The 24,906-nt window shown below is 44.9% G+C and overlaps 1 pseudogene; it reads left to right on the top strand.

The window, feature by feature from the left end:
• The first annotated feature begins 2,980 nt into the window (after positions 1 to 2,980).
• LOC139439889 (glycoprotein-N-acetylgalactosamine 3-beta-galactosyltransferase 1 pseudogene) lies at positions 2,981 to 4,134 on the top strand (annotated as a pseudogene).
• The last annotated feature ends 20,772 nt before the right edge of the window (positions 4,135 to 24,906 follow it).

The raw sequence follows: 24,906 nt of genomic DNA, 5'->3' as shown, positions 1-24,906 counted from the left end.
GTAAAATATGGGTGGTAAGAAATGCTATACATTTAAACTAAGCAGGGTAAAGCCAGTAGAGCGTAATGAGTTTTTGGGTATTTGTGTTATTTAATGTGGTTCTAAAGTGTCAGGGAAATCCTCTCTAAGGTGATACTTGAAGGGAAACTTGTGGAAGTGGGCAGCCTGGGGAGCCCTTCAGGAAAGGTGAGCAGCACAAGGAAGGAGGCCAGCGTGCAGAGCAGAGCGCGGAGGGGAAGAGTGGTGAGCACTGCGTCCGGAGACAGGGTTGAGGGTGTGTCAGGATGCAGCAGGGGGGACGAGTGGTGAGCACTGCGTCCAGAGACGGAGTTGAGGGTGTGTCAGGATGCAGCAGGGGGGAAGAGTGGTGAGCACTGCGTCCAGAGACGGAGTTGAGGGTGTGTCAGGATGCAGCAGGGTCAGAGGGAAAGGGTCAGGGATAAGGGAGATGCAGAAGCTGGCAGGATCACGTCATTCTGCTGGGAAAGGGCAACTGCTCAGTGAAGTCCAGTGGGAGGCGTTTTGTACTGCAGTACCCTCCGGAGCACAGACGTTCAGGTGGAGGGACAGTTGACGACGTTAGGATAACGCAGAAGTAAGGCTGAGTGCATGTGGATATGGACCCTTCCCTGTGTATGGGGGGGTGGGGGGGTGGAGCGAGTGTGAAAACTGAGCCGGGAAACTGAAAGAATAAAGGGGAAGATACTGAGGAACGTGAATAGCAAGCAGAAAATTGGATCTCCTGAGTGGAAAGAGCTTAGAAATAGAGGAAAGGGAGAAGGATCGGGAACGATGGGAAGGGAATGAGGAACTGGTATTTGTCAAATGCCCGTAATTTGCAGGGGACATTGCATGTATTTTTTAATTTGGTCTTTACAAGATGAGCCTTATTGTCTCGTTTCACAGATAAGAACATTTCAGACCCAGAAAAGCTGAGTAACTTGACAAAAGCAACTTTATTATTTTGTCTTCAGCTCTTACCTCATTGTGGTAAAGAATATAATCTTGTCCAAGAGTTGGTCTTGCTACACCACAGACGTGATTTAAGGTGGTGGTTTGGGCATCCGCTCGCCTCCTGAGGGGCTGGAACCTGAGACCAGCCATGTGGGAAGTCACCTGTGCCTGCTTGATGGAGCCCGAATAGAGGAAAAACAGGCATCTGTGGTGACTCTGGACGCGAGATGAGCTTCCCGTGGATCGCCCCAGCAGCAGCGCGGGTTACCTCCGTGCCCGGGAGGGCAGTGGGCGTGAGCATCGGGGAGTCGGCAGCACGGCGCCCATGGGCCTGTCCCCGTGCCCCTCCCACTTATCCCTTGGCCACGGAAGCCACCCTGGCCCACTCATGCCAGGTTCATCCCTTGCTGTGTTTCCTCCAGTCGCCTGGTCTCGCTGGCACCCAGCAGCCCACTTAGAGCTGGCGTGGACCAGGGGAATCAGTCTGCTTCATGAAACCAATATCATGGATGCCCTCAGCCGCGGGTGTTGACCTTGACGTGGTTTCTGCCCAGTGCTGAAGGTCAAAGTGAAGAAATTGAGTGAAGTGCATGGGGGAACGGTAGGAGTGACTGTGACTCTCTTAAGGGAGCCATATGCCTCGTCATCTAATTAGTGACACTCCTGAATGGATGAACGAGATTCCCCTACCTACTATCTCGAGAAACCACAGTCAAGGGAATGGGCTTGGCGGAACACGGGGAAAGAAGACCCTGTTGAGCTGGACTCTAGCCTGGCACGGTTTGGGTGCGCTTCCCTGATTGGAAATACTCCACGGATCTTGTCACATATCCCTACCAGGAAAGTAAATCTTCATGGCTCTACAGGGAGAGGACAATGGAATCTGCTTTTGGTGCTTTTCCCAGATAATTTTCCTAGATTCCACCCCATGCACTTCTTCCTTTGGCTGCTTTCAGTATTCTTTTCCTGTTGTGAACCTTATCCAGGAGTATGACAGCCTTCAGCGAGTTCCGTAAGTCCTTCTAGTGAATTGTCTACCTAAAGGTAATTGGGGAAACTTTGGAATTTTCAGTTGGTGTCCGATGCAAAGGTAGTCTTGTGTGGACTATTCCATAACTAATGTTGCATCTATTTTCTCACATTGTATCGTTGGTTCCTTCTAATATTATATGTGGGGGAGAAACAATGTTGTAGTTAGGAAGGCAATAGAAGGATGAGAAAGTGTCAGGCATGGTTAGATTTTTCACTAGCAGGGCTCTTCACTGTTGGGAGATGGACACTGCCCTTACAAGGAAGTGCCACAAGATGGCAGCATCTCATTTTTCGGTGGCCTCTCACTCTCTGGCCAACTTTTTCAGTATCAAAGTACTAAATAGAAAGGAATGGATCAGTTATAGTCCACATTTAAAAAGTGACTCATTAGAACCAGAAATACATGTTAGAGTCAAAACCCCTAAATTCACAGGAAGATTTCATGCACTCATAGTTATGCCATTAGTTTCCAAGTTATTATATACTTTGTCAAAACTTACAAAATTGCACGGGGCAGAGTGTGAACTATAAATTGTAATCCACGCTTAGTGACAATGCTCCAATAAGTGTTCATCAACTGTAACAAATATACCACACTAACGAAGGCTGTTAATGGGGAAGTGTGGGAGGGGGAGGGAGTGGGACATATGGGAATCCCTGTATTTTTTATGTAACATTTATGTAATCTAAAGTTTCTTTAAAAAAAAAAATTATTCCTTAAAAAAAAAACTACATTTCCAGTGTTTGTGGAAGGTAGCGGCTACGTTTCCCTTTGAGGGCCTGCCTCGGGCCCCGCCGCCGCCCTGGAATGATTGGGGTGACAGTGGGCGTCCCCGGCTAGTGGCCTCCAGTCCCTTCTGCAGCCACTGAAAGGAGGGATGGGGGACGGTCGTTGTCCCCATGTCGTCCCCCTCTCCTCCCACCCGGAGGGGCGAGAGGGAGCCACCGCTGAGGTCAGGTAGGTGGTCATACAACCTCTCAGCTTCCTGCGGGCTTTTTCAAGGACCATCCTATGCTCCCCAGGGGCGAGGAGAGTATTTAAACGTGCTTGACTATCTGCCTAAGTCAGATTATGAGTAGCAAAAATAGAGAACTGCACTTTTGGGAAATGGCTTCTAAATCTTGGCTGAATTTTTTAATCTTCCTCTGTGGATCAGTGATCAGATTTTTAAATTGTTCTCAGCTATTTAACATTTCATTGGGAGAACAAAGTGATACCCAGCCTAATATTCTTTCTAGTGAGCTTCAAGCTAGACCGTCAGATGAAACTGGACAGTCATCTAGAAGGACAGATGAGCCTTGATGCAGATGCCAGCCCACACGCAGATGAGGGCACAGACTTCGCGAGAAACTCCACCAGGAGGTTAAAAGCCTCAAAATCAAGAGAAAAGGCTGAACACATCAAAGCCACATGCGGCCAAGGCCGTAATAAAGTTTGTTTATGAGTTCAGAAGAAAATAAAGACTTCCCTACTATGTGATTAAAACCAAGAAGGCAGAGACGACTGTACTGGAAAACAAAGCTTTTCAGTAGGTTTATGACCATTATTTAGAATACACGGATTGGCTTTTGAAAGCAGATGATGACACATATGTCAATTTGAGATGGTTTCATTCAAAATATGATCCTGTGTGTATTGAGCAAGGAGCCTTGAGAGACTGGTTGAGGCATTTAAAGCTGACAAATGGACACACAGCTCCTCCATTGAAGACAGCGCTGGGGAGATGCATGGAAATTATAAATGTAGAGGTGGGAGATTCCAGGAAGTTTCTGAAAGGAAACTTTTCATTCCTTTGTATTCAAACACCATTAATCAAAGGTTATCTACCCAAAACCTTTTGGTACTGGAATTATAACTATTATCCTCCTGCAGAGGGTCCCAGATGCTGTTGTGATCCTGCAGTTTATTTTCATGACGTTGACCCTCTATGCATGAGTTAGAATACCTCGTTTACCATCCTCGCCCACATGGTTATTTACACAGAGATCAACCTGTCTTACCTGAGAACGTATTAAAGGAAGTAAGTGAAACATACAAAAATGATGATCCAAAAGTAAAATTAGAAAACCCATGAATGAAAAATAAGAATGAAGAGAGGTAAAATATCTGATATTACACTGAAGAGGGACTTCTGCATTTCTGATCTGGAACACTGGAATCCCAGTGAGGAATTCTTTCTAAAGGAACCTTCCATATTAGAAATCTTTCATATGACTGACTGTAATACGAGGCTTTAAATGAGCCGAGAAGTTTGTTAAAATGTGTTTTTGCTACAGTGATATATATATATACATGTAAAGAATTTCTGTTTTAAAGTGGTTGCAAGGTAGAGGGACTAGAAAACAGATTCTGTTGCCTGGTCCTGACCACATGTGTTATTGTCCCTTAGAAACTAAGTTAAATTTGCTAACACTGTACTGCACCGTATTAGTAACACACACAGCCCTAAAAAGGTCTGTCTTAAAATTTGAGAAGGAAATATTGTCACTCAGTGTTTTTTTTAAAACTTTATTTTTCTCCCCTTCCTGGCCCCGCCCCTGTTGTCTGCTCTCTGTGTCCATTCGCTGTGTGTTCTTCTGTGACCGCTTCTATCCTTATCAGCGGCACCAGGAATCTGTGTTTCTTTTTTTTGTTGCGTCATCTTGTTGTGTCAGCTCTCCGGGTGTGCAGCACCATTCCTGGGCAGGCTGCACTTTCTATTGCGCTGGGCAGCTCTCCTTAAGGGGTGCACTCCTTGTGCATGGGGCTCCCCTACACGGGGTCACCCCTGCGTGGCAGGGCACTCCTTGCGCACATCAGCACCGTGCATGGGCCAGCTCCACATGGGTCAAGGAGGCCCGGGGTTTGAACCTCGGACCTCCCGTGTGGTAGACGGGTGCCTTATCCATTGGACCAAGTTCGCTTCCCTCAGTGTTGTTTTAAACTGCATCTCTTTTGTTGCGTCATCTTGCTGCGTCAGCTCTCCGTGTGTACGGTGCCACTCCTGGGTGGGCTGTGCTTTTCTTTTTTTATGTGGGGTGGCTCTCCTTGCGGGGCGCACTCCTTGCGCATGGGGCACCCCTATGCGGGGGTGCCCCTGCATGGCATGGCATTCCTTGCATGCAGCAGTACTGCACATAGGCCAGCTCCACACGGGTCAGGAGGCCCTGGGTATCAAACACTGGACCCTCCAAATGGTAGGCAGGTGCTCTATCAGTTGAGTCACATCCACTTCCCCGCTCAGTGTTGTTTTAAACTCAAGAGTTAAGTTTGTATTTGCAATATGACATATACTTCCACTGCCCCCACGCCGTGTTGGTCTAATGAAAATTTTCCTATGATTATTTATAATTGGTGGTATTTCTTCCAGAAAAAGGTGGTGTATGAATGGCACTTGCCCTAAAGTGTATTAATTTTTTTTAAAAAAGTTTCCCTTTGGGGGTTCAGGGAGACCTATGTTAAAATTCAAGTTCTGGGGAGTGAATGTAGCTCGAGGGGTTGAGCGCTTGCTTCCCATGTATGAGGTCCAGGGTTGAATCACTGGTACCTCCTAAACAAAACAAAACAAAACAAAACAATCAAAAAACCAACTCTAATTGCGTAGCCGATACAGCTCAGTGGTTGAACTCCTTCTTCCCATATATGAGGTCCTAGGTTCAATCCCTGGTACCTCCTAAAAAAAAAAATTCAAGTTTGACATTCCAGCTACATGATGTTGAGCAAAGGAAATCTTTCTGAACTTATTTCTTCATTTGTAAAATGTCTACCCTTTAGGTTTATTACATCTATTTCATATCACATGCAGAGAGAAGTGCCTGACACCACTAAATAAATCGTAGCTATTCTATAATAATTATTTTTGTAATGCTTGTTGTTTCTCTACCTTCCTCATGTTAGAATGAAAAATAACCTTAGAGATTATCTAGTCTAGTGGTCCTCAACCTTGGATCACATTGAAATTACTTTAAATGCTTTAAAGTATTAAAATGCTTTAAGGATATCCAATGTTTGGCTGTATAGCATAATAAAACTGCATGTGAAATGTGAATATGGGTAAAATTGCATATATAAGATCATTTTTCTTTGAAGCTGAACAAATGTATGTTAATACCACAGAATATTAATATCAGGCAAAAAAACATTATGCTAACTGAAAGAAATCAAACACAAAGTACTACATATTGTATGAGTCCATTTATATAAAATGTAAATATTAATCAATTTATAAAGATGAAATTTGATTAGTGGTTATGTAGTGCTGGGGAAGTACTGCTAAGGGGTATGGAGTGTCTATTTTTGGAGTAATGCAATTCTAAAAATTTTTGTGGTGATGAATGCCCAGCGCTGTGATTTTACTAAAAGCCATTGATTATACACTTTGGATAGATGGCAGGGTATGTGAATATATCTCAGTAAAACTGCTTAATAAATAAATAATTGTGCAAGAATAGCCAGAAATAGCAGCTATGTATGGGTGGGGGGAAACAGAGATTAAGGAGTGAAGAATTCTCTTGTATGTCTGTTTTTTGTTTATCCTTATTATTATTACTGAAATAATGAAAATACTCTAATAATGTCGAAGTGACAAATGCACAACTGTGATCACACCAAATACCATTGACTGTACACTTTGATGAATTGTATGCTTTATTAATATGTGTTAATAAAATTGATTTGTTTTAAAAAAAAGATTATGAATTAAAGAGGTACATTGCAAAGAAAAAAAATTTCTGATGTTCTTGGTTCCACCCCTAGAGATTCATATTTAATTGGTCTGGGGTGTAGGGTAATTGTTAGCATTTTAAAAAGCTCTCTAGATGATTCTAATATGCAGCCAATGTGGAAAAATACTTATTTAGACCAACACCCTTACTGTAAAGAAGGGAAAGAGAGGCCCAGAGGACGTGGAAGTGATGTGAGATCAAGAGCTCACCCCGACATCTCCAATCCTAGCCCGGGCGCTCTCTAGGGCACGATGTTGCCTTGGCCCTGCTGCCCATGTGTCCACACAGGGACTCTACCCCAGTCAAACCGGCCCACGTTTTATTCATGGACATACCAGGTCTACTCCCGTGTTAAATCCACAGCCGTAAATTGTCGTTTAATGAGGACTTATTATGTGCCATACACAGGGAAAACCACATTACATGTTATCTCTAATCCGTACAACAAGCTTTCAAGGAAGGTATGAGTGTTTCCATTTTAAGAGGAGGAAGTTGCCCTTCAGAGACTGTAAGAGACAAGCTCAAGTCCCAGCTAGTGAGGAGAGGTCAGAATTTGACTCTCTTGAGCTCCAAAGCTCTGGCTCTCTGCCTCCACCTCACTGCCATCCATTCCTGGGCATTTCTCCATTAAGAACAAACTCTAGTCTCACTCTTTCCCCAAAATCCCTCCTACCCGAGCCTGTAGGAATCTCTTTAGATTACCTAGTAATTAATTTTGTCAGCATATGACCTATTTCCTTCTCCACGAGGCTGGGAAGGAGAAAGCCTTTCCTTGGTGTTTCTGTCCCGGTCCTGCAGCTGTGTCAAAGCTTGGTGATTTTGTGAGATCATAATACTTAGTCTTTTGTGAGACTCCGCCCTGGGAGGAGGGGACACCTGGAACACCAGATGGAACACATGGCTAAAGGGAACACCAACAGGCCCTGTGGAGATGAACATTTGAGCCGAGAGGGAATGAAGCTTTTCTCAGTCTCGGATTTGTAGCATAGTCTCTTTTCTGCAAACAAACCTCTAGGTGTCAGTCAAAAGCCTAGTTTTGAGAACCCGAGCATCTCATAAATGAAATTTAAAAGTCTGTCTGGAAGGAGTTTTTCTCATCTAACCACCAGCCCAAAGCTAGAATTACCTCTCCAACATCACAGCCATAGCAACGGGACTTCTCGACCATGGGCTAGAGATGAGGAACTCACTGTTTCTGAAGCAGTCTCTTCCATGTTTGGACCGTTTTATTAGAAAATTGTTCTTGATTTTATATGAAACCCTGCCTTCTTGTAGCTTCCACCTAGTCCACAAGGGAATGAGTATAAATAGCCCAGGCAGTGCAACTGGGCCTGGGGTTTTGAGAGGCCTGTTATGCCTGGGAGAGACCCTCCACACAAGATTGATTACTCTGGGGTGTTGCTGGCACCAGTCGCTGCCCAGCTGCTCTGGGCTGTCCTGCCCATCAGCTCTCCCTCTTGGCCTAAGCAATGTCTACCCTAAGATGAACAGAGAAGGAGGGAAGTGAGCAACACAGTAGCAGTTTGATATTATTAATGAATTCCAAAAAAAAAAAAAAAAAAATTGATTATGTTTGTGAACTGGTCTTTTTCTCTGGGCATGATACCCTTTGATTATGTTAAATTCAAAGGCTTTACATTTACTTGATTAGATCAAGATTAGGGCTTTGACCACATCACAGGGTTGAGGCGCTACCCCCTTGGTGGGCTACATAAACAGATGCTCAATCAAGGACACAGAAGAAGGGAGATGGGCCTGAGAGTTTACAGCTGACCTTGTGAAAAGAACAGAGCAGCTGAGCCCGGAAAGAAACGAGTCCCAGAGGAAGAGAGATGAGCCCTACGCCAGCCTACAGCTGAGATCGGAAGGAGCCTTAAAAGGAAGGAGGAAGGCTGAACCCTTGCAGACAGCGCCCACCATCTTGCTTCCACTTGTGGCAACAGGCTTTGGGTGAGGAAGTAAGCCTGAGTTGTCCTCTTCAGGGCCTTGAAACTTTTGCCCCAAATAAATATACTTTATAAAAGCCAACCGATTTCTGGTACTTTGTATCAGCACCCCTTTGGCTGATCAATACAGCACCTCTAGAAGAGAGCTTTCTCTTCAAACACAGGAATAGAGAAGGGTGACTCTTTTCAGCAGGGTCTCCAAAGACCTGAAGAGAAGCTTCCTTTTTACTTCTGATCTTCCCATCAGCTTCTCCCCAAGAGCCTGGTTCTCTGTTCCTCTTGTTCAAAAATTAAAGAGGAAGCCCTGCCCCAATAAAGATAACAGTGAGATGTGTCAGGGCTTCGCTCTCTCACGGAAGCTTTGAAACCAGTAAGAACTGGAAGAAACATCTTTCTCAAAGCTCCAGAAAACAGTTAAAGGACTGCAGTAAGAGGGCAAGCACCAAATCAAGAAAGGGCTACTTTGGGAAACGGACTTTGGCCCAGTGGTTAGGGCGTCCGTCTACCACATGGGAGGCCCGCGGTTCAAGCCCCGGGCCTCCTTGACCCGTGTGGAGCTGGCCATGCGCAGTGCTGATGCGCGCAAGGAGTGCCGTGCCACACAGGGGTGTCCCCCGCGTAGGGGAGCCCCACGCGCAAGGAGTGCACCCATAAGGAGAGCCGCCCAGCGCGAAGGAGGGAGCAGCCTGCCCAGGAATGGCGCCACCCACACTTCCAGTGCCGCTGACGACAACAGAAGCGGACAAAGAAACAAGAAACAAGACGCAGCAAAAAGACACAGAAAACAGACAACCGGGGGAGGGGAGGGGAATTAAAGAAATAAAAATAAATCTTTAAAAAAAAAAGAAAGGGCTACTTAAAAGCCTTAGGCTCTCCTGCTGCCCTGACTGGCCCCGCCCCCACACCTCACCGACCGGCAGAGCCAGCTCCTGTTCTCAGAGCAGATCCCTGGCCCCAGGTCTGGCTGGGGTAGAGTAACCCTCGTGCAAACCCTGGGAGCATGTACGTCTGGCCCAGTCTGTCTGGTGGTGACCTGAGAGGCTTGCCATCCCAGAACTTGCCCTGCCTTTAGAAGGTGACTCAGCAAGCTCTCTTAAAGAGAACTATGGGAGCGCAGTCAAGTCATGCTGTCTGGGACAAAGGATTGCTGACATAGAGTGACTTGTCTGGGATTGTGAGGAAATGGTTTCCTAGGGAAGAGGGGACATTTGTAACCATGTAAATCTGGGAATTGCTAGGGCCACAAATGTGTGCAGAAAGGATCAGGGAGGTGTGTGCTTTGCCAGGATCTATTCTCTCAACTCATTGTATGGATAAGTCCTGAAGGAGAGGACTTGCACAGGTCAATCTGCAATACCTGAGATAGGTGTTTCCTTTCTATTTTTTTTCCTGTTGTTGTTGTTGGCTCATGGCATTCAAGGAGCTCTGTCATAACAAAGCTGGATAGAAGCTTAAGGAACAGACACACAGGGTATAAATTCCAGCAATAACACATTAAAATATCAAAATGTCCAGATTTCAACAAAATATTATGAAACATACAAAGAAACAAAATGTAATGTCCAGGCAAAGGAGAAGAGTAAACATTAGAAACCATCAGTGAGGAGAATCAGACCAGGGACATTCCAGACAGAGACTTTTAAAAAGTGGTCTTAAATATGCTCAAAGAGCTAAAGGAAAATGTGGACAAAAACCTAAAGAAAATCAGGAAAATGATAGGTGAATACAAAGAGAACATTAATAGCGAGGAGGAAATTATGAAAGCTGAACGATCATAGTAACAGAAATGAAAAATTTCCTGGAGGGGTTCAACAGCAGATTGGAACTGGCAGAAAAAGAATCAGTGAACTTGAGGATAAGACAATTTGAAATCATCCAGTCTGAGGAGCAGAAGGAAGAAATAATGAAGAAAAGTGAGAGCGGGAAGAACCTGTGGGGCCCCATCAAGTGTAACAATATACACGTTGTGGGAGCCCCAGAAGGAGAAGAAAGTCAGGGGTGAGAGAACATTCAAATAAAATAATTGCTGAAAACATCCCAAATTTAACAAAAGACATGAATATACACATCGAAGATGCTCAACAAACTCCAAACAGGATAAACTCAAATAGACCCACGCTGTGGCATATTGTAACCAAACTGTTGAATGCCAAAGATAGAATTCTGAAAGTTGCAAGAGAGAAGCAACATGTCACATGCAAGGGAACCTAAATAAGATTAAGCGAAGATTTGGCATTGGAAACCATGGAGGCAAAAAGGCAGGGGGTTGGCATAGTTAAAGGGTTTAAAACAGTATAAATCGCCAACAAAGAATTCTGTATCTGCAAAACTGTCTTTCAAAAATGAGGGAGGACTTAAGACATTCCCAGAGAAAAAAAATGGAGGGAGTTTGTCGCTACTAGACTGGCCCTGTTAGAAATGCTAAAGATCTGTAGGTTGAAGGAAAGGACACTAGACAATTGACTGAAGCAACATAAAGAAATAGAGATCTCTGGTAAAGATAATGACATGGGCAAGTAGAAATACAGTCCTATTGTATTTTTGGTTTGTAACTCCACTTTTAATTTCCTACAGGATCTAAAAGGCAAATGCATCAAATGTAATGATAAATCAGTGGTTTTGGATGCAGAATGTATAATCACATAATTTGTGAAAAGAACCACATCAAGGTGGGGGGTGGAGGGTACATAGAATGTTGTCCTATACATAGTTTATGTGTGCTACTGAAGCTAGGCTGGATTCAAAGCCAATGAGATTGTTATAGATTAGGCTGTTAAATTTAAGCCCTATGTAACTACAAAGAAAATATTGGAGATTATGCAAGCTCATAGAGACAGATATTAGAATGTAGGTTGCCGGGGGTGGGGGAGAAAGGCAATGGGATGTTAATGTAAATATCAAAAATTGTTGGCATCCCAGTAAGATGGGGATGAATGGGGAGTTAATACATAACGGTTTCTAATGCATGTTAGAAATGCATAATTAATGCATAGTTAATGCATAGAGGTTTCTGTCTGGGGATTTAGGAAGGTTTTAGCAATGGAAGGTGATAAGGGTACTGCAATAATGTGAATGTCATTTATCTCGTACTGAATGCTTGGGAGTGGGAAAGTTTATGTTGTGTGTATATTCCCACAATTAAAAAAGAAGAGGAAAGAGCAACCAAAGAGACAACGACAATTAAATGCAATGCATGATCCTGAATGGGATTTAGCAAAGAAGAAAAAAAGGCTCAAAGGGACATGTTGGGACATATGGAAAAGGGAATATAGACTGTAAGCTTTATATCAATGTTAAAATGCTCAAACTTGATAACTGCACTTAAGGTGGTTACATAAGTGATTATCCTTGATCTTAGAAAAAGTACATGGCAGCATTAGGTGTTCAAAGAGCTTTATATATATACAACCTACACTCAAGTGTTCAGAAATGGATTGATAAATAGGTAGACAGACTGACAGAAAGACAGAAAGATGGTAAGTGTGATAAAATGTTAAAATTGGTGATTTTTGGTATTGGGGGTATGGGTTTATATTATTTTTTAACTGTGCTATGACTTTGAAAAATTAAAAAAAAGTAAAGAAGGAATTTCCACTGTACTTCTTGGTCCCAGTAGTATTCTTTAGAAATCACAGAACAAACTCAATCTCTTTCTCTAGAGTCTGTAGACAGAGACTGAGTCATCCATCCGCCCAAGCAACCAACCATTAAGCTTACGTACCTTTACTGGAAGTCTACTCTGTGCTATGCTCTCAGTCTCCTGGTAGGCAGTCCACAAGGGGCAAATGGTATTATTGTGGCCAAGTCAGTCACAGAATTTCTGAGAAGGAAGTGGAGAGATGAGAGAACTAGCATTTACCGAACAGGAACTGCCTACCAGGCAGGGTGCTAGGTGCTTGCTTTACATGCCTTACGTTGTTTGAGACGACCATCTTATGAGGTGCGTTAGCTCCATCTCCATTTCACCAACGAGGAGGCTGAGGTTCAGAGAGCTTAAATGACTTGATCAAGGTCCCACAGCCAGTAAGTGCTGGAGCCAGAGCTCCCGACCACACAGCCACCGCACCGTGGGCCTTGCCCAGGACTCCTCAGGACTGACCATTGTGCTTCCCTCATAGTCACAGATCTGACAGGAGTATTGCTTTACGTTTTCTCTTCAAGTTTTTAAACCCAGCCCCTCGTTTTCTCTGTTTTTTTTTTTTTTTAAGTTTACAGAGTCGTCTGTTATTGTTTCCCATATAAGTTAAATTTCCAGTCAGTACCTTTCCATTATACACTTAGATATATAACAGGGCATATGAAAATCAGTAGTAGTAATTTGGGTATACATTGACTTGTTAAGTTTGTTTATTCCCTAGAATTAGTTTCTGGGCTCTATTTTTTTTTCAAATTTATTTTTATTTATTTCTCTCCCCTTCCCCTACCTCCCCCCCAGTTGTCTGTTCTCTGTCTATTTGCTGCTGGTGTTCCTCTCTGTCCACTTCTGTTGTTGTCAGCGGCATGGGAATCTGTGTCTCTTTTCGTTGCGTCATCTGTTGTGTCAGCTTTCCGTGTGTGCAGCACCATTCCTGGGCAGGCTGCACTTTCTTTCGCGCTGGGCGACTCTCCTTATGGGGCGCACTCCTTGCGCGTGGGGCTCCCCTACGCGGGGGACACCCCTGCACGGCAGGGCACTCCTTGCACGCATCAGCACTGCGCGTGGGCCAGCTCCACACGGGTCAAGGAGGCCCGGGGTTTGAACTGCGGACCTCCCATGTGGTAGACAGACGCCCTATCCACTGGGCCAAGTCCGCTTCCCTCTATTTTTTTTTAAAGATTTATTTTTATTTATTTCTCTCCCCTTCCCCATCCCCTCCTCCCCCCGTTGTCTCTTCTCTGTGTCCTTTCCTTGTGTGTTCTTCTGTGTCTGCTTCTATTCTTGCCTGCGGCACCGGCTGTGTCTTTTTGTTGCATCATCTTGCTGCATCAGCTCTCCGTGTGTGTAGCACCACTCCTGGGCAGGCTGAACTTTTTTCATGCTGGGCGGCTCTCCTTACAGGGTGCTCTCCTTGCACATGGGACTCCCCTATGTTGGGGACACCCCTGTGTGGCACGGCACTCCTTGCGTACATCACCACTGTGCATGGGCCAGCTGCACACGGGTCAGGAGGCCCTGAGTTTGAACCCTGGACCTCCCATGTGGTAGGCGGATGCTCTAACCATTGAGCCAAGTCTGCTTCCCATCTGGACTCTATTTTAATTGATAAAATGCTGTGATAAGAGCTGATACAACTATTTCCATTCTAATCCATATCCATGTCTTTATATTTTTCAATTGTAAGTCCTTAATAAATGTAAACTATTAATATAATACCACACATCCACAGTCAAGTGATTTTTGACAAGGCTGCTAAGCCCACCCACCTGGGCCAGAACAATCTACTCAACAAATGGTGCTGGGAGAACTGGATAGCCATATCTAAAAGAAAGAAAGAGGACCCTTATCTCACTCCTTATACAAAAATTAACTCAAAATGGATCAAGGACCTAAATATAAAAGCAACAACTATAAAACTCCTCGAAGAAAATGTAGGCAAACATCTTCAAGATCTTGTAGTAGGCGGTAGTTTTTTAAACCTTACACCCAAAGCATGAGCAACAAAAGAAAAATAGATAAATGGGATCTCCTTAAAATTAAACATTTTTGCACCTAAAAGGACTTTGTCAAAAGGGTGAAAAGGCAACCAACTCAAGGGGAGGAAATATTTGGCAATCACATATCCAATAAGGGTTTAATATCCATAATATGTAAAAAGATCATACAACTCAACAATAAAAAGACAAACCACCCAGTTAAAAAATGGGCAAAAAGACAGTTGTCCAAAAAAGAAATACAAATAGCGAAGAAACATGAGAAAATGTTCAACATCACTCATGATAAGGGAAATGCAAATCAAAGCTGCAATGAGATGTCATTTCACATCTATTAGACAGGTCACTATTGAAAAGTTGGAAAACTGTAAATGTTGGAGCAGATGTGGAGAGATAGGAATATAATACCCAATGATTTATACTTTGATTTTTTTCACTCAATATTATTTAAGGATCCGTGCTTCTGCATGGTCTTCCTAATGATCACATTTAACAACTACCTAATTGTCTTATCAATTTATATTACATTTTAAGGCCTTTTAGAGATGAAGTTCTGGGATTACTGACAAGAAATGTTCTCTGTCCTTTAACTCATTATTTAAATACTTTGCTTAAGCATGGCTTTAACTTTTTGCAGTATCCATTTAATGTGTTACAACCCTGAGAGGACAGGGAAATATTTTTCTAATAAGTGGGAAATACTCTTATTGGTTTTAGTTAAAATTTGATTTGCAGAATTACTATCTCAGGATAAAGACCATGAGTTTAATTTCAATTTACTTCTTACTCCTCAAATCCTCAGTGCCCTGATCCAGCTCTTAGTTGCTGCTTCTGGAAATCTATTAAGGATTTAGTCAATTATTCATCTGGGCTTTGCTTTGTGGACACAGGTTCTTCTTGGTAACTGCATTTTTTTTTTAAAGATTTATTTTTCATTTCTTTCTCTCCCTCCGCCCCCCTCCCACCCAGTTGTCTGCTTTCTGTGTCCATTGGCTCTGTGTTCTGTGACTGCTTCTATCCTCATCAGTGGCACCGAGAATCTGTGTTTCTTTTTGTTGGGTCATCTTGTTGTGTCAGCTCTCCGTGTGTGTGGTGCCATTCCTGGGCAGGCTGCACTTTCTTTCACGCTGGGCAGCTCTCCTTACGGGGCGCACTCCTTGTGCGTGGGGCTCCCCCACGTGGGGGACACCCCTGCGTGGCAGGGCACTCCTTGCGTGCATCAGCACTGCGCATGGGCCAGCTCCACATGGGTCAAGGAGGCCCTGGGTTTGAACCGTGGACCTCCCATGTGGTAGACGGACGCCCTAACCACTGGGCCAAGTCCACTTCCCAGTAACTGCTTTTTGTTTCAGGGCCTGCTGTTTCTGGCAACAGGCCAAGGAGTGGGGACCACTTTTTTCTCTTCGTAATCTTTTTTTTTTTAAAAGATGTATTTATCCCCCCCACCCCACATTGTTTGTTCTCTGTGTCCATCACTGTGTGTTCTTCTGTGACCGCTTGTATTCTCATCAGGCGGCACTGGGGATCTGTGTCTCTTTGTTGCGTCATCTTGCTGTGTCAGCTCTCTGTGTGTGTGGCATGTGGCACTACTCCTGGGTGGGCTGTGGTTTCACGCGGGGTGGCTCTCCTTGCGCAGGGGCCGCTCCTTGCATGGGGGGCACCCTTACGTGGGGGCATCCCTGTGTAGACTGGCACTCCTTGCGTGCAGTAGCACTGCGCATGGGCCAGCTCACCACATGAGCCAGGAGGCCTGGTATCGAACCCTTGGACCTCCAGTATGGTAGGCGGACGCTCTATCTGATGAGCCACATGTGCTTCCCTCTTTGTAAACTTATTTGTTTTTCCTACAATTTCTTTTCTCTTCTTCTGCTTAAAGGCTGCCAGAGCCAGCAGGAGAGAAAAACTGGGACGTGATAATGGTCCACACTGTAGCATCCTGCTTACCTCCTGAGGCAGGCGCTGCTATGGACCACTCTTCTGATGCTCCCAGAGGCCTACCAGGGAGCTGGGCCTGTCCAGCTTGTGAAGAAGCAAGCCCCAACTGATGGCCTATTTTTCACATCTCATCTCGGCATTGTAGCTATCTACTTCAGCATTATGTGAGCATTATAGGGGGCAATTATATGATACAGTGGTATTTGAAATTTTGGGAGGTTCTCAAAAAATGTCTTGATCTATCATTCTTCAGTTATACTCAGCCATTTCCTGCCTAGACACTGCTTCCAGCCAGCCACGATAAGAAATAACAGGTGACTTAGCAGATACGTTCACTGAGCCATGGGAGTTCTTCCAGTACGGCCTCAAAGAGGAATCGCACCTGGGAATAGTCTGTGGGAGGAGAAATGAGGAGAATGCCCCTGCCTGGCCCTCTTCTGCCTCCATTTCCCATTTGTCCAGGTTCATCCCACAGGAAGGTACCTCCCCGTGCTCTGTGTGTAACTTCTATTGTGTATCATCTGGCCTCCTGGTGGCAGCTCGGGAAGCAAGATTCCACGCCCTGTCATATGGCATTTCATCCAGTGGAAGCGGGACGATTCCATGCAGGTGGGGGTGCCTGCAGGTCTGGGGCTTCAGTTCTGACTCCAGCCGATTCAGGGAGCTCTACTGAGCAGCAGCAGTCCTGGAGGTGAGCGGTGCCCTCGGAAAGAGGGAAGCGTTTGAGGGAACCCCAAAAGAAACACAGGTTTCTCCACACACAGGACAATCAGATTTCACCCTCACCTTTCCACTGACATTGCTTTTGCAGAGACCATCAGTGAGGTCTTGACAAATCCGGAAGGTATTATCTAGTTCTTACCTTGCCGAACAGCTTTACTCCATAGGAAACCATTGACCGCTTGTTCCAACCCAACTCCTGAAGGGCACGGGTTGGGGCGGCCATGAGACCAAAGAACGCACCAGGCACGACGCCAGACAAGCTTGACTTGGACTTACGAACAGGAGGGTATCTCCGGAGGGGTGGTCCAGAGAATGAAGGGCTCACTCTCCGAAGAGGCACCGCACGAAGAGGGGTGATAGAAGGGTTTCAGAAACAAAGGCATTCAGAGGGCGTGAGAATATGGGTCTGGTGACGTCATCACTATGTATACAAGAATGGCATCGCACCGCTCTGAGGAGATTATGGTTTACAATACCATCTATACATTCCTTCTCCTCAGGGGAGGGTTGTTAACCTTTGACTATGTCTGGGTCATAGAGGCTTAGAGGGAGCCCACAATCCAACCCCACACAGCAGCTCACATTGACCACAGGACAAGCATTGCATCCACATTCGACAGCAACAGTGTAAAAAACCCCAGAATAATAGGAGTCCTCCCCCAAAAGCTAGTAGACCTATAAAAACATGTCACCAGGACCAAGAAAGGGAATTAAACCAATCAGGTAGGGGGTCAACAGCTAATTATCAATGTGATTTGGAGCTTGTGAAGTATTATGGGAGTGATCAGGATATATGCACAACATCAAATGTTAATGAGGGCGGAGGCCCTACCTTGTGCCTCAGTAAGCATATCTAAAGCCAGCCTATTTTGTAAAACTGCCTTTCATAGTTGGGTGGTTTCTTCATTTAGTAAGGAGGGTGGTGGGAACATACAGCTGTCCTTCTGTGCACCGTCCAGTCCAGTTATGGGGCAAATACGGCCACCGTTTTGCCTGTGAGTCCATAGCCTTTAGGGGATGGGTAGGCCCCAGCAAATGAGTGGCAAGAGGCCTGCCATTGGAAAAGACTATTATTTTCTAATTTGATAGTAAAATTATACAACTCAGGGGGTAGGTCCCCAACCCACATCATGGATTCCCTCTTGTTCCATGCAGACAGGAGCAGGGCGGTCTAGGGTGACAGGCTCAGCCATTTGCCATCCTAAACCATCTTATTCAGCATATCTAATTATAAAGGCCTGGGCTTATTCACCTGTTCCCTTACAAGGGAAAAAGTATAATTACGACTCTCATTGAAAAATGGCAGCTAGATTTTGGACTTAAATAAGAAGGTCTTGTTTCAAACTTGTCGATGGGTCATATCCTGCCATGCCAGCAAGATGTCTAATTTGCAGGCGTTACGGTCCAGGGAAGGCCAGTAGCAGCCGAGGAAGGGAAGTGTGTGCAAACCCAACATTAGGTTTGATGGTGGGCGTGCGTTACTGCCGAAGCCCACGGCAGAAATGTATTGGCTAGGGGGCTATGGACTTTTATGGGGAATAAGAAGGGGCCAGTCGTGCTGGTCTAAAAGTATACAAGCAACATTTCCACTAGTAAATGACAAAGCACCAGGTAGGGGAGGCTGATGAGGAGGCTTCCAATACCATACATTTTCCTCTTCTAAATTCTCTGAATTTTCTCTGGTGACATAAAAAACTAGTTTAGACATAAGGAAAGTCCACATATTCATACATAGGGCCCCAGTGGGAATAGGAGACCCTGGATTGCTAATAAAGATTTTTTGTGTAAACATTGTATAACAATGTTTTATAACATTGTATAACAATGTTTTAGGTGACTCTTATTCCCCATGGGTTTAAGATTCCCAACCAATGAGGCTGCGTAGGCCAGTACCATGGCCAAAGGACCTCATTTCCCCCAGTTTGTATACTTTGAGGTATAGGCCACAACAGATTATTATTACTTCCCCTTTCGGGCTGCAGGGCACCTGGCCCTTTAACTTGTATTCTCACTGCCTGCTTTGTCCTGCTGTTAGCATTTCAAGTGGATCAGGAGCCTATCCTGTGTGCTGAATTTAAATGGATCAAGGCTGGATACAGCCTCACAGTTCATTGTTGTAAAGATCCCTTATCGCCTTTTATTTGTTCCTTTAAAAGGTCATTCATCCTTTCTATCCCGCCTGTGCTGGTGGGGTTATAAGGTAAATGGAAAGTCCAAGCAATATCTCAGTCCATCACCCAAGACTGCATGAGGTGACTGGTAAATGGAGTTCCTCAGGCACTGTTGATTTGGGCTGGCCCCCTGAATAGGGCACTTGGTTTTTCTAGCAGCAAACAGTGGCCTGCTGCTTGGACTTTCCTACTGAGAAGGCCAACAAGAGTCCCGTGGCAGTGTCTGGCAGTGAGTGCATACCTTGCCCCTTCTTGAGAGCGGGAGAGGACCCATGTAATCCACTTGCCGTTGTGTTACTGGGGTCCGTGCTTGGCCAATATGTCCCATCTGGTGAGAAAATTGCCGTGATTGCTGGTGTGAGCATGAAGGGGACTCATGAGAGATGTCCATGAGTTGCTGGTGAGTGACAGGCAGCTGGAACTGTTGGGCTAAGTGCCACAGCATCCAGTAACCTGCTTTTCTTGTGGAGCCACTCTTCTGCTTCTTGGGTCTCAGTGGTGTGGCCCTGGACCTCCACAAGGGCATCTGGCTCAACAGTCCTGAAAGGGGTGTGGAGTGGGTCTGAACACAATAGACAGTACCTGTCACCATTGGCAGGTATACCAGATGTCCTTCCGTAGAACTCTCCCCCACAGGGGGCGCCCATGACAATCCATTGTGTTTCCAAGTTGCTGTGCAGGTGGTAAGGCCCTTGTATACTGACCAACATCAGTACAGATTGTTAATGTGCCCTGGGCTCGTGCACTATAGCCACCTAAAGGCTCTCAATTCAGCCCACCGACTGCTCTGCCTGGCGCCCATTTTTCACCAAATAGAGTCAGTGCTGGGTTGCACAGCCACAGCTGTCCATGCAGGAGGCTGTCCACTAGCTGAGCTGCCCTTGTTCCATGCATTCTCTGGAACTGTCCCGTGTCTTCTTTAGTGGGCACTTCAATGGCCACGCTGGGGCCTCCCACTTGCAACAAGGCATTGCAAGCTGCACATTGTTGCTTTTCTAAGGGACTATATCATAATTCAACCCCTTTCCAGAATTGTGACCAAAACTCAAGGGACACTTGTTTGGAATGTTGCCTTTGCCACCCAAAGCCAATCCTGGTGCTGGCCGCATCCAATTCACAGAGCAAGTCAGGGTCCACCCCCTTAGTGATTGAACCTACACTATTGTCCCTTTTGCTTCCTTAAAAGGGGACTGCTGGGGTACTCCCATTCCATGTGTGACCTTTCCTGATGAGCATACACTGTGGTTTTAGTATTTGAGTTCAATGAGGGATGGTCTCCAATACCTCAACAACCCCAGAAAGACCATTAATTGTTTTAGAGTTTGGGGTGTGGAAAAACATTGTACTTTATTGATTACAGTAGAGAGTGTGGCTTTTGTCTTACCCGGCCGAACAACACCCAGGAATTTGACAGAGCAGCCAGGGCCTCGCAGCTGTTCCCAACTGATTGCCCATCCTGGCTTTCAAGATGAGATACTACTGTCTCATCTTTTAAAACTGCAAGAGAATTACTGGTAAACATAATATCATCTATATAATGAAATAGGGCTATAGCTTCAAGTTTCTTCCAAGAAGCCAGATCCTTTGCCACAAAGCCATGACAGATGGTCCAACTATGTATACAGCCTTGGGGAAGCACCGTAAAGGTCCACTGTTGGCCTTCCCATGTGAAGGACAATGCAGGCTGGCTTGACTTGCCCACGGAGGTACTAAAGAAAGCCTTAGCAAGATCTAAAACAACGTGTAGTGACATAACTGGGTATTAACTTCTTGTAATAAACCAGCAATGTTTGGGACTGCTGCATAGAGTGGTGATGTTACTTTATTTAATCCAAGATAATCTACTGTCATGCGCCATGTTCCATCAGGCTTTCATACTGGCCATACAGGACTAATGAAGGGACCATGGGTAGTTATTCCTACCCTTTCTAATTCCTTAATTGTAGCAGTAATTTCCTGGTGCCTCCTCACCCTGGAGTTTGTACTGTTTGGTCACCACAGTTTTTCAGGATGAGGGCACCTTCATCAGGGACCATTTAGCTTGTCCACTTGGCATCACCTTTATTACTCTGCATTGGGGGCAGAATTCTCCTTTGGTAGTCTATAATGTGGCACTATATGGAATATCAGTTCCTAAAATATATTCAGGTATAGGAGGAATAGAATGTATATTTTCGGGGAGGTAATTGTCCAATTTGTGAAACTAAATTTTGTTGCGTAGCATAAATTGTTTCTCCCCCATGGTCATCTATAGCCAGCACCGGAGAAAGGAATCATGCCACATTGCCCTGAATTAAAGTATGTTTAGCTCCCATGTCTACTAAGGCTACTACTCTTTGTTGATTAGTAGGGTACCAGTAAGTAGTTAACTCTACATGTAGCACACCATCTCCGGGATCCCCAGTTATTGTCCTCATCCGAGGACCTTGACCCCTCCCCTAGGATAGGGGGAAGGGTGCTTGCCAGGCTTCCGCTGGAGGAGGGGGAGGCTCCTGGGGTTGGGTGACAGCTTTTTTCCTGCTTTCCCTTCTCCCTCAGCATTCTGAGGGGACAGTTCCGTAAATCTCTCTTCCTTAGGGGGCTTGCACCAAAGTCTCACTAAGAACGCATTGGGCTGCCTATCTGTTGCTTCTAGCTCGATGCTTGCGGCAGTAAGATCTACCCACGTTTGCTTGCGCAGCACACGCTTAGTGTCCTCAGAGGGCTTTCCCTGCCGCCCCAACCCCAGCCCCCTTTCTCTGCATTTCTGATTCCTCTAAGTCTGCTATAGGCTGCACAGCTTGCGACACAGGTTGCCCCACTATGGGACTCAGGACTGACCCCAGAGGTCCATGACAGTGGTTGGGAGCAGTACGTATACAGTATCTTTCATTCCTGCAGTAAACGCTTTGGTGCCAGGCCTCACGAAACCGGCAGCGTAAATGGCACGTTTCATGCCCAATCCCTGTAAAACATCCTGCGATTCTTCCATGGATCGCCAAGCAGGGGTGTTAGGAGGTCTATCCCCTTCATCAGCCCATGCAGCCTTGTATCCATTGACCAGCCACACCAGGAGCCATGCTGTTTTGTTTTTGCTAGAGGCTGTATATAAATGCTGACACAGAGAAGGGTGAGTGGTGATGGATGCCAATTTACTCATTTCCACCCCACATAGTAAAACTTCTGCTCCAGGGTCCCGCTATCTCAGAAGCCAGTTAGGCAGGAACTTCCTAGACCTCTGCCCGTATCTTTGTCCTGAACTGCCCAACTCGGCAGCGGTAGAGTCCCTCCTGGTTCCACGTAACTTCTGCTTGGGGGATGGAAATGGTGGACCCAGGGGGTGGTCCTATAACGCCTTCCACTTCTGTTGTTACAGGGTGCACCTCTGGGGGCGCCTCTCCCCATTCCTCCTCTTCCTCCTCATCTGAGGAGCGGTCCTTCAATCCCTCCCGGGGGTGGCTAATATCCTCTAGACTTAGACTTGAGGCAGCCTGATGCCCCTAGCTCGAGCATATCTGCAAATCGGGGTTTCTAACTGATCGCCAACTCAGCACAGGTGACCAGTTAAGGAATCTTTCATTTCTGCCTGTGATAGGTGCAGATCCCTTTCTAACTTTAACTCTTCTTCTAAACGGCACACACTTGTTCTGCCTCGGTGGCCACCTGCAAGCCTCCTACCAGGGCCCATGTTGTCTGGCAGTCTCCCCTTTTCTTACTGAAGTGCACTGCTGTGCTCCCCATTTAGCACAGCCAGTAAACCTGCTGGAGTTTCTGGGGCATCCTCATGCTCTCTCCGTGGTCCCCGCTCGTCCAGGAGGACAGCCACTTCTCCGCACATGGACATGATGGGCCAGCCCGGGATTCCCCCGCCAGTTCTCTTTTCCCTGAGTTCATGCCTGCTACTGCCAGCGTTCCTTCAGTCTCCTGGCTGGTGGCTCACCAATTGCTCCAACCCAACTCCTGAAGGGGAGACGTAAGCTTTAGAAACTCAATCATCCTCTCGTTTTCCTGGTAAGCCCAACAGTTCTCTTCCAACCTCTCTGGCTGTGTCTTCTCAGGGACACCTTCCTTCTCCCATCTCTTTATTTATTTTAGGAGGTAATTGGGGATTGAACCCTGGACCTTGTACATGCAAGGCAGGTGCTCAACCTCCGAGCTACACCTGCCCCACACATCTCTTAAAATGGGATATCTCTGTGGTTCCATTTTCAGCCTTCTTTCTTTTTACTCTCCATACTTAGCTGTTTCCTATGCACTGATAATTACCAAATCAATATCTGCAGCTCAAATCTCTCTGTTCCAGCCCCATGTAGACACCCAACTCAAGATATCAAACCAGCATTCCCAAAATGAGTTCATCCTTTATCCTCTCCTCCAGCCCTCACTAAAACTGCTTTTCTTCCTATATCCCTGTCTTGGTAAATGCCACCAAATGAAGAACTGGGGACTTCTCCTGAATCCTTCATCCCTCACATGCAGTGAGTCACTACATCTCATTGATACTTCCTCTTAACTACCTCTTTGATCTAGACCTTTTCTCTATTTTTACTGCCATTGTTTTATTTCAGAACTCCAATGACCTCCTAAACGTTCTCTCTGCATTTGACTTTGCCTTCTCTCAATCAATTTTCCAAACTGAACCTGCAGTTATGTTTTTAAAATGTAAATCACCATGACCAATAGGGTTTAATCTGTGAAAATAAGAATGGTTCAATGTTTAAAAAAAAATCTATGTATATAATTTATGGCATCAAAATATCAAAGGAGAGAAAGCATATGATTATCTTAACAAAATGCTAAAAACATTTGATAAAAATCAAGACACTTTTTTATTTTAAAAAAGGACCTTGATTAACTTGTTAACATGATAATGAATATTGAAGTCAAACCAAACCACTGGTAAGTAGTACACTTAGCAGTAAAACATTGAAGCATTCCCACTAAAATTAGTAATTTGACTGTCTTTACCATTTCTTAAAATTATTCTGGAGTTATTAATCAATGCAATAATGAGAAAGAAAAAGGTGTGAATATAGGGAGAAAGGAAACAAAATTTTTATTATTGGAGATATGGTAGCTTGGAAACCTATTAGAATTAACAATAGAGTTCAGTAAGTTTGGCAATTATAACAGAAATATTTAAAAGTTAATGGTGTTCTTATATAACAGCAATAATTAAGAAATACAATGGAAGAAAGAATCCAGCAATGAAAAAATCAAAGTGACTAGGAATAAACTTGATACTGAGCAGAAGCAGGGTTCTTTTCTGCCCTTCACTTCAAAGATCAATTCCTGACATACTGGGGTTTCAAAGAGAGAAGAGTTTTATGGCCAGGGCACAGCAAAGAGAAGAGATGACCTAACTATCTAAAATATGTCTCCCCGACCTGCCGTAATTCTGAAGTTTTATAGTAGTAGTCAGGTTTAGTAGGCTTATGCTAATGAGTAATTGGGTGGGGCTGGCTCAGATTCCTTCATTCATAGACATTAAGGGGCTGTCTGGTGATCCTAAGACTTTAAAGTTGTAAACAGGATAGAGGTTGGGTACAAAACTGGGTCAGTCACAAGGTTTTTACAATCACACGATAAAGGTTATACAGTTTTATAATCATTATCACAGATCAAAGCACCTGGATTCTAGGTTAGCAAATCTCAGTAATTTCAGGTACTTTTACAATATGCTAGAATGTACAAAGGGATCTACATAATGATTCAGTAATCATAATTATTTGTTCTTTTTTTAAAAGGATTTATTTATTTTATTTCTCTCCCTTTCCCCTTCCCTGCCCCCCTGCAGTTGTCTGCTCTCTGTGTCCATTCACTGTGTGTTC

This window comes from Dasypus novemcinctus, chromosome 10, assembly GCF_030445035.2.
Source record: "Dasypus novemcinctus isolate mDasNov1 chromosome 10, mDasNov1.1.hap2, whole genome shotgun sequence".
NCBI classification, from domain to species: domain Eukaryota; kingdom Metazoa; phylum Chordata; class Mammalia; order Cingulata; family Dasypodidae; genus Dasypus; species Dasypus novemcinctus.
This window is presented reverse-complemented; position numbering and strand designations above follow the sequence as displayed.